A 15,682-nucleotide genomic window follows, 5' to 3' on the forward strand; every position below is an offset into this window, starting at 1 on the left:
GACGGAAATTACCTTTTGATCATAAGAACTAGACTCGAATTTCTAAGTTATCCTCGATTATTTGCGTTAGTACATTCAAAAAATGGTGGCGCTTTGTGTACATTCTAACATTGGTCTGGTTTTTGGGCTTCTGAGACGGAAATTATCTTTCATTCATACGAACTAGGCTTGAATTTCTAAGTTATCCTCGATTATTTGCGTTAGTACATTCAAAAAATGGTGGCGCTTTGAGTACATTCTAACATTGGTCTGGTTTGGGGATATTAAAGACGGAAATTACCTTTTGATCATAAGAACTAGACTCGAATTTCTAAGTTATCCTCGATTATTTGCGTTAGTACATTCAAAAAATGGTGGCGCTTTGAGTACATTCTAACATTGGTCTGGTTTGGGGATATTAAAGACGGAAATTACCTTTTGATCATAAGAACTAGACTCGAATTTCTAAGTTATCCTCGATTATTTGCGTTAGTACATTCAAAAAATGGTGGCGCTTTGTGTACATTCTAACATTGGTCTGGTTTGGGGATATTAAAGACGGAAATTACCTTTTGATCATAAGAACTAGACTCGAATTTCTAAGTTATCCTCGATTATTTGCGTTAGTACATTCAAAAAATGGTGGCGCTTTGTGTACATTCTAACATTGGTCTGGTTTGGGGATATTAAAGACGGAAATTACCTTTTGATCATAAGAACTAGACTCGAATTTCTAATTTTTCCTCGATTATTTGCGATGGTACCTTCAAAAAATAGTGACTCCGTGAGTATATTCTAACATTGGTCTGGTTTGGAGACATCACAGACAGAAATTACTATCAATCATATGAACTGAGCTTGAATTTCCAATTTTTCCTGGTTTATTTGCGATTGTACGTTCGATAAAGAGTGACCAGCTGTGTACATTCTACACTTGTCCGTTGCAGGACTTCAAAGACGGAAATTACCTTTTAATCGTAAGAACTGGGCTTCAATTTCACCTTCTTCCATTCTTATTTGCGTTAGTAACTTCAAAAAAGAGTGACCACGTGTGTATATTCTAAGATTCGTTTTGTTTGAGGACTTCAGAGACGGAAATTATCTTTTGATCATAAGAACTAGACTCGAATTTCTAATTTTTCCTCGATTATTTGCGTTGGTACCTTCAAAAAATAGTGACTCCGTGAGTATATTCTAACATTGGTCTGGTTTGGAGACATCAGTGACGGAAATTACCTTTGAATCGTACGAACTGGGCTTCAATTTCCACTATTTCCTAGTTTATTTGCACTTATACTTTCAAATAAGTACGACCAGGTGTATACATTGTAACACTGGACTAGTTTTTGGACATCTGTGACCGAAATTACCTTACAATCAATCGAACTGGGCTTGATTTCCATTTTTTCCTCTATTATTTCCGATTGTATTTTCGAAAAAGAGTGACCCTGCTTGTACACTCTAACATTGGTCTGGTTTTTGGGCTTTTGAGACGGAAATTATCTTTCATTCATACGAACTAGGCTTGAATTTCTAAGTTATCCTCGATTATTTGCGTTAGTACATTCAAAAAATGGTGGCGCTTTGTGTACATTCTAACATTGGTCTGGTTTGGGGATATTAAAGACGGAAATTACCTTTTGATCATAAGAACTAGACTCGAATTTCTAATTTTTCCTCGATTATTTGCGTTGGTACCTTCAAAAAATAGTGACTCCGTGAGTATATTCTAACATTGGTCTGGTTTGGAGACATCAGAGACAGAAATTACTATCAATCATATGAACTGAGCTTGAATTTCCAATTTTTCCTGGTTTATTTGCGATTGTACGTTCGATAAAGAGTGACCAGCTGTGTGCATTCTACACTTGTCCGTTGCAGGACTTCAAAGACGGAAATTACCTTTTAATCGTACGAACTGGGCTTCAATTTCACCTTCTTCCACTCTTATTTGTGTTAGTAACTTCAAAAAAGAGTGACCACGTGTGTATATTCTAACATTCGTTTGGTTTGAGGACTTCAGAGACGGAAATTACCTTTGAATCGTACGAACTTGGCTTTAATTTCCACTTTTTCCCGTTTTTTTTGCACTTCTAATTTCAAAAAAGTACGACAAGTAGTATTCATTGTTACACAGATCCGGTTTTAGGGCCTTAGAAACGGAAGTTTACATTTAATCACGGTAGCTAAGCTTAAATTTAGACTTTTTCTCCGATTATTTGCGTTGGTACCTTCAAAAAATATTGACTCCGTGAGTAGATTCTAACATTGGTCTGGTTGGAGACATCAGTGACGGAAATTACCTTTGAATCGTACGAACTGGGCTTCAATTTCCACTATTTCCTAGTTTATTTGCACTTATACTTTCAAATAAGTACGACCAGGTGTATATATTGTAACACTGGAATAGTTTTTGGACATCTGTGACCGAAATTACCTTACAATCAATCGAACTGTGCTTGATTTCCATTTTTTCCTCTATTATTTCCGATTGTATTTTCGAAAAAGAGTGACCCTGCTTGTACACTCTAACATTGGTCTGGTTTTTGGGCTTCTGAGACGGAAATTATCTTTCATTCATACGAACTAGGCTTGAATTTCTAAGTTATCCTCGATTATTTGCGTTAGTACATTCAAAAAATGGTGGCGCTTTGTGTACATTCTAACATTGGTCTGGTTTGGGGATATTAAAGACGGAAATTACCTTTTGATCATAAGAACTAGACTCGAATTTCTAATTTTTCCTCGATTATTTGCGTTGGTACCTTCAAAAAATAGTGACTCCGTGAGTATATTCTAACATTGGTCTGGTTTGGAGACATCAGAGACAGAAATTACTATCAATCATATGAACTGAGCTTGAATTTCTAATTTTTCCTGGTTTATTTGCGATTGTACGTTCGATAAAGAGTGACCAGCTGTGTACATTCTACACTGGTCCGTTGCAGGACTTCAAAGACGGAAATTACCTTTTAATCGTACGAACTGGGCTTCAATTTCACCTTCTTCCACTCTTATTTGCGTTAGTAACTTCAAAAAAGAGTGACCACGTGTGTATATTCTAACATTCGTTTTGTTTGAGGACTTCAGAGACGGAAATTACCTTTGAATCGTACGAACTGGGCTTCAATTTCCACTATTTCCTTTTTCCTATCTCTCACACTTTTTCCTTGATTATTGGCGATGGCACAATCAAAATAGGGTGACGAGGTGTGGGCATTCTAACACTAGTCTGATATTGGGAGTTCAGATTAAGTACCTTTAAATCTCACTATCTAAGGTTTATGTTCTACATTTTCTCATGTATGTGCATTTGTACTTTAAATAAGTGTGAATGCGTGATATTGTTCGCATTTTCGCAATTGTTATTTACCAATTTAATGTATCATAATTATATTAATTTTTGTAAAAACTCCCTTTCGATACCAATAGCAACGTAGAAAATAAAATTAATTTTTCTATTAGAAAAAATAGTGTTGTAGTAGTTCACAGTAGTGCTACACCTACAGCTGCTCACTATGTGATGCTGGAGAAGGTCTCGTATCAATACCCTTCATCAGAGATCGATTCACGCTCCATCGGTTACATGTTTTACACCTCAAGTATCAAGCTTTGTGGACCACACACGTTTATATTGATCTTGAGGCACCAATAATAGTTATTTTGTACTTGATGTATATATCTTTTTTACTGCTGTTTATTTATTTTTATTATTATTATAACAATTGGTTGTTCTTATGTTTGAAGATAAAATATTTTAAGTCGACATTACCTACCGTTTTCGTTTCTGGAACTAAATGCTATCTAAATTTATAAATTTTTCAGAGGAAGTAATAAAAATGTTAACGTTGTCTTTTCATCTTATCTGCTCATATTACGTATTTCCGACGGATTGCTGATTTTCACAAATGATCAGAACTAGTAAAAAAAATTATGACGAAAAACCTGTATTAACTTTTATTATAGTATTTTATAATTTTGAATGAATCACCAAGCAGTGGCGCGTGTTGGTCTAGTGGTCAAGAGTTTGGATTATTGTGTGAGAGATCGGCAGTTCGAATCTTGCATAGGACTACTTTTTATTTGTTAGAAAAAAATGTTTTACAGTAAAAGGTATAAGCTTTCCGCTCCTGACCTCGACAGCTAATTGGTTGTGGGACGTTAAGCCTCGCCTGAAAAAATAGCCAATTACTTTCAACTTCAAGCATCAACAAAATTATTTAAATCTCTAAAAATGATTTTGATTGGTCTTTAAAAAAAAAAATTCTGATTAATTTTATGCTCGTGAATGATTAATTAAAATCAATGTAATTAAAATGATTGATTAGGCTCTCTCTTAGAAAGGAATGTGGAAGTATTGCCGCTTCAGGAAGAAAATAACGGAACAAAAGTTCGGAACAAATCAGCCTATTGTACCGTAACAAAGAGAACAACAATACATAAACTTTTTCCTTTTTTTTTTACTTTCTTTGTTCTACAAAGACTATACATTACATACACCCATAGAATGGTTGAGGAGAAAGGGAGTCTTAAGGATTCACTTAGGGAGAGTTGTTTGGCTGTCTATACTGTCAAAGAGTAATTACTGTATTGTTTAGGTCGTACCTGTTGCATTAATCTTCCGATTGAATGTAAATATTTAGGCTTTTTTCTTCTTTTTTTTTTTTTTTAAATGAAGGATAGGTTTTAAGATTAGAACGGAGGTGGTCTTTTATACGTACACCAAGGAAGAGAGAATTTCTCACGAGCATCTCTGGAGTGTGTAGGAGTAATTTCATTCCTAAAGTTAAATATGAAACGGGATGCTGAAGTCATGTTTTCTAAATCAATTTTGAAACTAAATGCCCCATTGGATTTAAAACTGTTCCCTTTCTCCCTTTAATACACAGAAATATGAGTCTATTTTTGGAGGCCACTAAAAAAAAAAAGGGAATATCTAAGACGGTAGGGAAATCACAGTTCGCATTTCGTAAAGCAAAACTAAGGTGTGCTCATCAATAAAATTAATTCAAAGAACATTTTTAGTTTTTAATATGTATTAATGATGTGTCGTTTCGAGCTGATTCGTTTTTTCTTGAACGAATCAACTCAAATTATCATTTTTCCCTCCAAAAAAAACTAATTTGTATTACAGCTGACTCAAAATTGAACACGTACGACTTCTGCAATTCCCAAAGTACATTAACCTTATACCATTTTATTCAAGTGTTTCTGTACGCTTCAATTATTTTCATGTGAAAGTTCTCTATAACTTTTTTAATTTGTAAGTTAATTATTTTCAGTTTGCATTCGTTTTATTCATGTAAATTATTATGTGCATTTTTCTGGGAATTAGGTTAATAAGTTTCTTTCTTTTATAAGGAAAATTCATATCAAATTTCTGAAATTAAGTTTTTTTTTCATTGGAAAAGAAAACTATTTTGTCTTCTGAGTACCTCCAGAATCTAGAGTGTTGCCAGATCATATTTTATTTCATTCATAAGGAATGTTTTTAGATTTAAGCTGGAGAAGGAGGGACTTATCCAAAAAGGCAGACTTAGCACTGTAGAAAGGTAGAACTTCTCACGAGAAGTATGATTAGTGTATAGGAGTCACTAAAACAACGGCTCTTTCACTGCCCAGGTTATAAATCCAACTGTAGGTGGCAGAGAACTTCAAATAAGAAACGGTGACGCACCTTAGGTGATTCAGGTAGAGAGGCAAACTCGACCTTGACTGCTGCCCTCACCTCCAACATAACCATTCTGTACGAGATATATGGGCAATCTTATCTTTTCCAAACATCCGCTAACCTTATATCTCCTTCCTAAATAGTCCCCCACCACACCAACAAATAGTGCAGTATCCTCTCTTGGTCTCTTGTAGTCCCCGTAACATCAGAAAGACCCCTTAGTCTGAGCCCACCAGGTTTCTGCTAAAAACCGTCTATTATCCTCCATTTAGATAAACATCTACTATTAAATATATAATACAAAAAGTAAAACGACGAGTGCTTGGAAATTTTCAACTATACCTTGTAAACCTACGTTGTAAAAGGTAAAGTATTTCCGGTTTGATCAGATAAGCCTGTAAAAGAGAGCTGCGTGTGGTAAACTAAAGTGCTGGTCTTTTATCTCTATAGTTCAAGTATTTATGTACGCTATTCAGTTAAAGACTACTTTAGGGGTCATATGACTGCTTTCTAGTTGGGAGAGGGGCCATCGAAATCTCAAAATCTTTGTAAACAAAAAAAAAATCACATTCTTTCTCCCAACGTAACTCAAAAAAAAAAAAAAACGCCGGAAGCTACAATAGCCCATTATAGGTACTGACAATTAAGCAATGAAAACCTCTGCTAAAAATACCATTTTATAAAATTCTTCCCACTTTTTTGAAATATTTCTTCGAAGTTGTTTTTAATTTTACATTTTTTACTTTTTCATCGTGAACTTCAACTTCTACCTCTTAATAAAAGCGGTTTTAAGACACAAGAAACGGAAGATATATTTTTCATGCACAAACAGACCAGAATTTCCAACTTCTTCCTAGCGTGATCATTCCACAACAACAAAAAAAAGTGTAACTATGTGTTTACATTCTAAGAAATGGAATAAAGAAACGGAAGTTACCAATTAATCATACTAACCAGGCTTGAATATCCCACTTTTCCTCAAATATTTGCACCTCTACCTTCAAAGAAAGGATGACCCTGATTATACATTCTAATACTGGTCTGGTTTAGAGACCTTAGAAGCGGAAGTTAACAGTTAATCACACTATCTAGGCTTTAATTTCCACTTTTTCCTCTATTATTTGCGATTGTTATTTCGAAAAAGAGTGACCCTGTGTGTACATTCTAACATTGGTTTGGTTTGGGACTTCAGAGATGGAAATTACCTTATAATCATACGAACTGGGCACCAATTTCCACTTTTCCCTCTACTATTTGCGATTGTTATTTCGAAAAAGAGTGACCCTGTGTGTACATTCTAACATTGGTTTGGTTTGGGACTTCAGAGATGGAAATTACCTTACAATCATACGAACTGGGCACCAATTTCCACTTTTTCCTCTACTATTTGCGATTGTTATTTCGAAAAAGAGTGACCCTGTGTGTACATTCTAACATTGGTTTGGTTTGGAACTTCAGAGATGGAAATTACCTTACAATCATACGAACTGGGCTCCAATTTCCACTTTTTCCTCTACTATTTGCGATTGTTATTTCGAAAAAGAGTGACCCTGTGTGTACATTCTAACATTGGTTTGGTTTGGGACTTCAGAGATGGAAATTACCTTACAATCATACGAACTGGGCACCAATTTCCACTTTTTCCTCTACTATTTGCGATTGTTATTTCGAAAAAGAGTGACCCTGTGTACATTCTAACATTGGTTTGGTTTGGGACTTCAGAGATGGAAATTACCTTACAATCATACGAACTGGGCACCAATTTCCACTTTTTCCTCTACTATTTGCGATTGTTATTTCGAAAAAGAGTGACCCTGTGTGTACATTCTAACATTGGTTTGGTTTGGGACTTCAGAGATGGAAATTACCTTACAATCATACGAACTGGGCACCAATTTCCACTTTTTCCTCTACTATTTGCGATTGTTATTTCGAAAAAGAGTGACCCTGTGTGTACATTCTAACATTGGTTTGGTTTGTGATTTCAGAGATGGAAATTACCTTACAATCATACGAACTGGGCTCCAATTGCCACTTTTTCCTCTACTATTTGCGATTGTTATTTCGAAAAAGAGTGACCCTGTGTGTACATTCTAACATTGGTTTGGTTTGTGATTTCAGAGATGGAAATTACCTTACAATCATACGAACTGGGCTCCAATTGCCACTTTTTCCTCTACTATTTGCGATTGTTATTTCGAAAAAGAGTGACCCTGTGTGTACATTCTAACATTGGTTTGGTTTGGGACTTCAGAGATGGAAATTACCTTATAATCATACGAACTGGGCACCAATTTCCACTTTTTCCTCTACTATTTGCGATTGTTATTTCGAAAAATAGTGACCCTGTGTGTACATTCTAACATTGGTTTGGTTTGGAACTTCAGAGATGGAAATTACCTTACAATCATACGAACTGGGCTCCAATTTCCACTTTTTCCTCTACTATTTGCGATTGTTATTTCGAAAAAGAGTGACCCTGTGTGTACATTCTAACATTGGTTTGGTTTGGGACTTCAGAGATGGAAATTACCTTACAATCATACGAACTGGGCACCAATTTCCACTTTTTCCTCTACTATTTGCGATTGTTATTTCGAAAAAGAGTGACCCTGTGTGTACATTCTAACATTGGTTTGGTTTGGGACTTCAGAGATGGAAATTACCTTACAATCATACGAACTGGGCACCAATTTCCACTTTTTCCTCTACTATTTGCGATTGTTATTTCGAAAAAGAGTGACCCTGTGTGTACATTCTAACATTGGTTTGGTTTGGGATTTCAGAGATGGAAATTACCTTACAATCATACGAACTGGGCTCCAATTTCCACTTTTTCCTCTACTATTTGCGATTGTTATTTCGAAAAAGAGTGACCCTGTGTGTACATTCTAACATTGGTTTGGTTTGGGACTTCAGAGATGGAAATTACCTTACAATCATACGAACTGGGCACCAATTTCCACTTTTTCCTCTACTATTTGCGATTGTTATTTCGAAAAAGAGTGACCCTGTGTACATTCTAACATTGGTTTGGTTTGGGACTTCAGAGATGGAAATTACCTTACAATCATACGAACTGGGCACCAATTTCCACTTTTTCCTCTACTATTTGCGATTGTTATTTCGAAAAAGAGTGACCCTGTGTGTACATTCTAACATTGGTTTGGTTTGTGATTTCAGAGATGGAAATTACCTTACAATCATACGAACTGGGCTCCAATTTCCACTTTTTCCTCTACTATTTGCGATTGTTATTTCGAAAAAGAGTGACCCTGTGTGTACATTCTAACATTGGTTTGGTTTGGGACTTCAGAGATGGAAATTACCTTACAATCATACGAACTGGGCTCCAATTTCCACTTTTTCCTCTACTATTTGCGATTGTTATTTCGAAAAAGAGTGACCCTGTGTGTACATTCTAACATTGGTTTGGTTTGGGACTTCAGAGATGGAAATTACCTTACAATCATACGAACTGGGCACCAATTTCCACTTTTTCCTCTACTATTTGCGATTGTTATTTCGAAAAAGAGTGACCCTGTGTACATTCTAACATTGGTTTGGTTTGGGACTTCAGAGATGGAAATTACCTTACAATCATACGAACTGGGCACCAATTTCCACTTTTTCCTCTACTATTTGCGATTGTTATTTCGAAAAAGAGTGACCCTGTGTGTACATTCTAACATTGGTTTGGTTTGTGATTTCAGAGATGGAAATTACCTTACAATCATACGAACTGGGCTCCAATTTCCACTTTCTCCTCTACTATTTGCGATTGTTATTTCGAAAAAGAGTGACCCTGTGTGTACATTCTAACATTGGTTTGGTTTGGGACTTCAGAGATGGAAATTACCTTACAATCATACGAACTGGGCTCCAATTTCCACTTTTTTCTCTACTATTTGCGATTGTTATTTCGAAAAAGAGTGACCCTGTGTGTACATTCTAGCATTGGTTTGGTTTGGGACTTCAGAGATGGAAATTACCTTACAATCATACGAACTGGGCACCAATTTCCACTTTTTCCTCTACTATTTGCGATTGTTATTTCGAAAAAGAGTGACCCTGTGTGTACATTCTAACATTGGTTTGGTTTGGGACTTCAGAGATGGAAATTACCTTACAATCATACGAACTGGGCACCAATTTCCACTTTTTCCTCTACTATTTGCGATTGTTATTTCGAAAAAGAGTGACCCTGTGTGTACATTCTAACATTGGTTAGGTTTGGGACTTCAGAGATGGAAATTACCTTACAATCATACGAACTGGGCACCAATTTCCACTTTTTCCTCTACTATTTGCGATTGTTATTTCGAAAAAGAGTGACCCTGTGTGTACATTCTAACATTGGTTTGGTTTGGGACTTCAGAGATGGAAATTACCTTACAATCATACGAACTGGGCACTAATTTCCACTTTTTCCTCTACTATTTGCGATTGTTATTTCGAAAAAGAGTGACCCTGTGTGTACATTCTAACATTGGTTTGGTTTGGGACTTCAGAGATGGAAATTACCTTACAATCATACGAACTGGGCACCAATTTCCACTTTTTCCTCTACTATTTGCGATTGTTATTTCGAAAAAGAGTGACCCTGTGTGTACATTCTAACATTGGTTTGGTTTGCGATTTCAGAGATGGAAATTACCTTACAATCATACGAACTGGGCTCCAATTCCCACTTTTTCCTAAACTATTTGCGATTGTTATTTCGAAAAAGAGTGACCCTGTGTGTACATTCTAACATTGGTTTGGTTTGGGACTTCAGAGATGGAAATTACCTTACAATCATACGAACTGGGCACCAATTTCCACTTTTTCCTCTACTATTTGCGATTGTTATTTCGAAAAAGATCGACCTTGTGTGTACATTCTAACATTGGTTTGGTGATACCAAGGTTTTTCACAGAGGAACAATATTTTATTGGGGTATTGTAAAGGAAAAGATTAGGAAGAGGAGCCAATGATTTAAGGAGTGGGTTGGAGCCAATAACTATAGCTTTGGTCTTTTCTACATTCAGGGTAAGCTTATTGTTCGTGGCCCATGCTGAGATGTTATTGAGGTCTTCTTGAAGTTTAAATACAGCTTCAAACAAATCCGACGGGGAAAAGGATATGTAAATCTGAAAATCATCAGCATAGAGGTGATACTGGGAATGAGAGATGGAAAGAGGAAGGTCATTGATGTAAATTGAGAAGAGGGTGGGAGATAGGGAAGAACCTTGAGGTACACCGCGTGACAAAGGAAGAAGTGAAGAAGGATTACTATCGGGAGTGACAACGAATTGGGAACGATTAGACAGGAAGGATTGGAACCAACGGAGGGTGCTATTGGAAAAAGAGAGGGATTGTAGTTTAGATAGCAGGATATGATGGTCAACGGTATCAAAGGCTTTGGAGAAGTCTAGGAGTATAAGGATGGTAAGTTTTTGGTCGTCAATAGCCGTCTGCAAGTCATGGGTAATTTTCAAGAGTGCAGAATGAGTGGAATAAGAAGGACGAAAGCCAGATTGGAGTGGATTAAGGAGATTGTTTTGTTCGAGGTAATTAGAAAGCTGGGATTGCACTAAACGTTCAAAGGGTTTAATAGTATGTTAATAACAAGAGAAACTTTAACAAAAAACTTCACATTATTCTACTCTAAATGCTGTAACAGACGAAATCACTGATATTCACTGAAACTAATGAAAACTAGATAAACCTATACAAAAATTGGTACTTACCAGAATTTGAGATTGCTTGAAAATTGGCACTGTAAAACTGTGATCATCTCAGTGACTAAAAGGAAGAGAGAGTCAAATGCAAAGATATCAAATATTACAAATCAATAGAAAAACCAAAATAGAACACTACATCTCGCCTAACTTAAAAACTTCTTTTTTTTATTACACTTATACTATAATCATGTAACCTTTCACTGGGGTTACATTATTGCCAGTTGCCCTCATTGAAATATTTTTAAAAAAATTGTACATTAAAAACAATTCATCAATTCATTTTATGCGCAAAGAATAATTGTTAAAGTTTATAATTATTACAATAAGTAGATTATTTACTATTTTTAAAAAAGTAATTATGAGAAGTTTATTTTTAATTGCATAATATCGATTATAGTTCTAGAAGGCAGAATAAGAATTGAGGTCGTAAAGTTGCTCTGAGTTTATGTTCACATGTAAGTTGTTAGCTTGGATATTAATTGTAATTATTTTTCTTTTATGATTACATTTAATACTTTGTTCTCATAGTTGGAAAAGAGAACTTTTCCCATGTTATTTAATGTCAGTTATATGATTCTTTTCAGTCATTTTATACCATAGCATGTAATCGATTGGTACTTGTTCCATAAGATTAAGATACAATTCAACGTAATAAATTCAATGATCTTTCTTTATTACAACTGCTTTTACTACGACAAATTTATTTAATAAATATGGTACGTTTTTTCTTTAAATTCAATAAATAATAATAGATGGTTATTAATGCACATGTGGGCCCAATTATAAATACACATTAGCAAGATTCTTTTATTTGCTATCACCACCATTTTTATTAGGTGTACAAGTTTACGTTTAATTTAAAAAATTATATATAAAGTAGAATTGCAATCATTGCAGGCAGATTTTTTTTAGAAAATAGATACTTGATATTAATTTGTGTTTTTTTATATTTTCTCAGGTCGTGTATCACTTTCCAGAATGGTGTGATGAAATTATATCGGATTACGTTAATAAATAAATAGTAAGTACATGCATACATATTTAGTTCTTAACTATTTTGATTCTCACGCTATAATTTTTTTCATTATTGTAATTAATTATGTAAGAATATTTTATAATTTGTTTACACGTTATAGATTAATGAGTTTATTTTATAAAAATGTACGTGTTGATAGAACGCAATATATTGGGGCCAATGACACGTGTACATAGTTACGGTTGGATGATTTTATTATAAACAGACCACGTGTATGTTTTTTACAGTTTATTGTTATTGTAGTTGTTGGGCCGTAAATAAAAAAAATGTTCACATTAGTTATTTCCTTTTTTTTATCTTGATTGAAAAACTAATTCAAGTTTAATAGCTCACTTCCTGTGGCATTTTTTATTGCTATTTTTCGTACTGCTAAAAGAGAATATTAAATATTTTAGAATTGGGTTTATCACCGAATAAGCCTTGTTGCGTTTTTCAAATTTTTAAGCTTATTTTAAAGCGGTAATGTTAAGTATTGCGGCTAAATATAAAAATTACTACTCTTAGTAAAAAAAAGAAAACAAATACATTCATCATAATGAAATTTAAGCAACTGAGAGAATATATCTGGATCCGCCAATGACTAATTGTCGCAAAATAATTCATAAAAAGTTCCAGATTTATTACAAATATTTGTAAAAATTTTGTGGGGATGGAGGGTCTGTTATAAATCAGGGATTGTTCGAAAGCGCTTTCTTCTGGGCAACATTGTAATCAACTTTCATCAAAAATATAATTAAAACCTAATAAAATATAACCTTCCATCACCTAATCATGAATACGTGTTGGTTAAACTTTACATTTGATCAAAAGCGAATTACGAATTGTTCTACAAAATTTCGAAGTCAGTTTATCAGTTATGCTTATTGTATTTTTCAACATTATACTTTGGAGAAGGTATACTATGAAGTTTTCTCACAAAAACCTAAAACATATGCTTATTTGTCTATTAACTAGCTACATGGAATGTACACCTGTGTAAATTTAGTGTCATAACTGTGTAAACATGAGCGTATGTAAGTTGAACAAACTGTTTTTTGTTTTTATCTTAGGATATTTACTTTTGTGCAGGATGACTTACTAGTGTGTAATTTACAAAAATGTGTTGATTACTGAAGAAATGATAGACTTTATTTGCAGAAACCCTAAAAGTTGTTTTTAATTGTATGTGGGTTGATTTGTCTATCTTTATAAAACAATTTTTCCGGAACATTCAATTGAAGAAACGTCTGAATGAGAGATAAATTCGACAGGGTTTTGAAGATTATATGTGAGTTATAAATTTGAAAATAGTAAGGTTTTGAGAGTGTTCCTTCCTTTTTTTGTTTTAATTTTATGGCAAAGATTCATTTCTTAGAGAATCATATAGTTAACATGGGTGGTCGCAGAATATAAATTTCTCACCCACACAAAGCTATAAATATGGTCATATTTTTAAAAATTATTTTCTCTTGGTGAAACTAATTTAAATACAATATTTTATAGCCAATAAGATGTGCGCTTAACAGACCACATCCCGTGTCGAAGTCTGTCGCAGCAAGATTGCTTCCTTTTTTTACGATCATAAAATGTTTACCTTCAAACTTTTTGTAAACAAATGCCAAGGTCTTGATGGTCTTTAAATAATTCTCATAAAGGTGGGTCACCATAATTTTAAAATATATGCTTGTGAGAAAGAGTAAGCTTGAGAGAGGGGGTATAAATCGAATTCTGGGTTTGCAAAGGTACTTAAAGGCTTATCACTTTTATCCCTTCCTACCCACAGGCGCTACAGCCCAAAATATAGCCTGACAAACCACAGATCACCATCGGCTCCTATCTCATGTCACTCCCGGAACTTTCTGTATCTCTCTAAAAATCATCTCGCCAATGCTTCCACGATCTACCTCCGTCTAGATCCTAGTTCCGTCCAGGCTTCCTTGGAAAATTGTTTACTGTGCGCGTCATTCTGATATTCTTTCCATATGTCCAGCTTTTTTGTATCTTAGTTTCCCAATATATTCCTAATTCCAGTTTGATTTCGTTTAAGCTGTATGCCATCTTCATTTATTTCCCTCACCAGTTTTTCTTTCAAATACTCTTAGACAACACGCAGCTGGAGGTGGTAAGGTACAAATACGTTCTATTGCCAACCAGAATTTGTTGTTTTTTTTTTATCTCTCACTTTATAATAACTTATTGAAAACCCAAATTAGGCTAAATGGGGCACCCCTTTTATACTTAAATTTTAAATTTCTACTCTCTATGAACAGATCGTTCTTTCTAACATCATGATCTAGCTTCAGCATGCTGTATTTAGGGGGGTCTTGCTTAAACGCGGTAGCATCACTTCCTGAAGATTTTGACGGTATATTGATAGTGAGCCTTCACGATTACCAAACATAAACGCATTAAGAGGGAACCATATAGAGTTTCACAGACCAGAGTATTTTTATTATTATTATTTTTTTATTCATTGTTACAGAAACTTATTTGTGTATTATGGCGCAAGACATTACCACCTAAAGATGCATATAACCATGATTTCCTCCCAGCTAGTGTTGCCAATAGAAGGGATCATTTGTATCACGCTTGTATAAGTTGACAGGTTAAATCGTTTCATTGTATGCATTAGAATTTATTTTAACTGAATGAATAATTTATTGTAGGTTCTTTTTTTTTAGGCGGGGATATTTATTTAAATATAAAATGATTACTAATATGATGAATCGATTGTCATTTTTGGGAAATCACAAAAGCAAATCAAGGTATTTCTTATTGCTTATACAAATTTGTATTTATTTATTTGTATTTTTTCGTATTATTTAGCCATAACTAAAAAGAAAAGGAAATGAATGAAAACTGCAAGTAATTTTATCAAAATCACTATAAATCAAACAAGGTTTTATTATTGCTTGAAAAGTAAATATCGTTAAATAAATTATAAACATTAATATCTCGAGAGTGTCGTTTCGTTAATTTGTAGCTTCGCCATCGCTGCATAAGGCTGGAAACATAGTGGAGCGGCGAGAAAAGCGGCGATGATAGCTGCTTCAAATCAAAGAGAGCGACGAGCAGTGAGCAAAGATTCGCATGCACATAGTGACGAGTTTAGTCGCGTTCTCCTTTTGACAAAACAAGATGGAGGAACTATTTTTATATGAAAATTCTTCCTTGAAACTTTGGTATTTGCAGCAGCTTATTAGTAGGAGCTGCAGTGTACATGACATAAATAAGTTTAGAAATGAACTTGGTGAATTTCATCACTTTTACCAACAACTTCGGGAGCATCCT

General features: G+C 34.5%; 1 protein-coding gene and 1 long non-coding RNA gene across 14 annotated transcripts in view; one reads left to right on the forward strand and one right to left on the reverse strand.

The window, feature by feature from the left end:
• Window positions 1–11,644, reverse strand: part of LOC141461358 (uncharacterized) — a 49,052-nt gene extending 37,408 nt beyond the window's left edge. The window contains exon 1 of the long non-coding RNA XR_012462799.1: window positions 11,383–11,644. This is a non-coding gene — a long non-coding RNA (uncharacterized lncRNA). The remainder of the gene's footprint in view (window positions 1–11,382) is intronic.
• LOC141461352 (CD151 antigen-like) overlaps window positions 1–15,682 on the forward strand; it is a 106,548-nt gene that overhangs the window by 31,340 nt on the left and 59,526 nt on the right. For 4 of the 13 annotated variants that reach the window (XM_074142334.1, XM_074142335.1, XM_074142336.1 and 1 more), the window contains exons 1-3: window positions 13,481–13,679; window positions 14,874–14,996; window positions 15,073–15,156. The gene's annotated coding sequence lies outside the window, so the exon portion shown is untranslated. Of the gene's footprint in view, window positions 1–11,779; window positions 11,832–12,004; window positions 12,093–12,334; window positions 12,398–13,155; window positions 13,307–13,404; window positions 13,426–13,480; window positions 13,680–13,894; window positions 14,047–14,873; window positions 14,997–15,072; window positions 15,157–15,682 lie in introns of those variants that run through there. The other 9 variants (XM_074142338.1, XM_074142342.1, XM_074142341.1 and 6 more) reach the window with 9 other exon arrangements.

This window comes from Rhodnius prolixus, unplaced genomic scaffold (genome assembly GCF_049639745.1).
Source record: "Rhodnius prolixus isolate KJV_2025 unplaced genomic scaffold, Rpr scaffold_6, whole genome shotgun sequence".
Lineage (NCBI taxonomy): Eukaryota > Metazoa > Arthropoda > Insecta > Hemiptera > Reduviidae > Rhodnius > Rhodnius prolixus.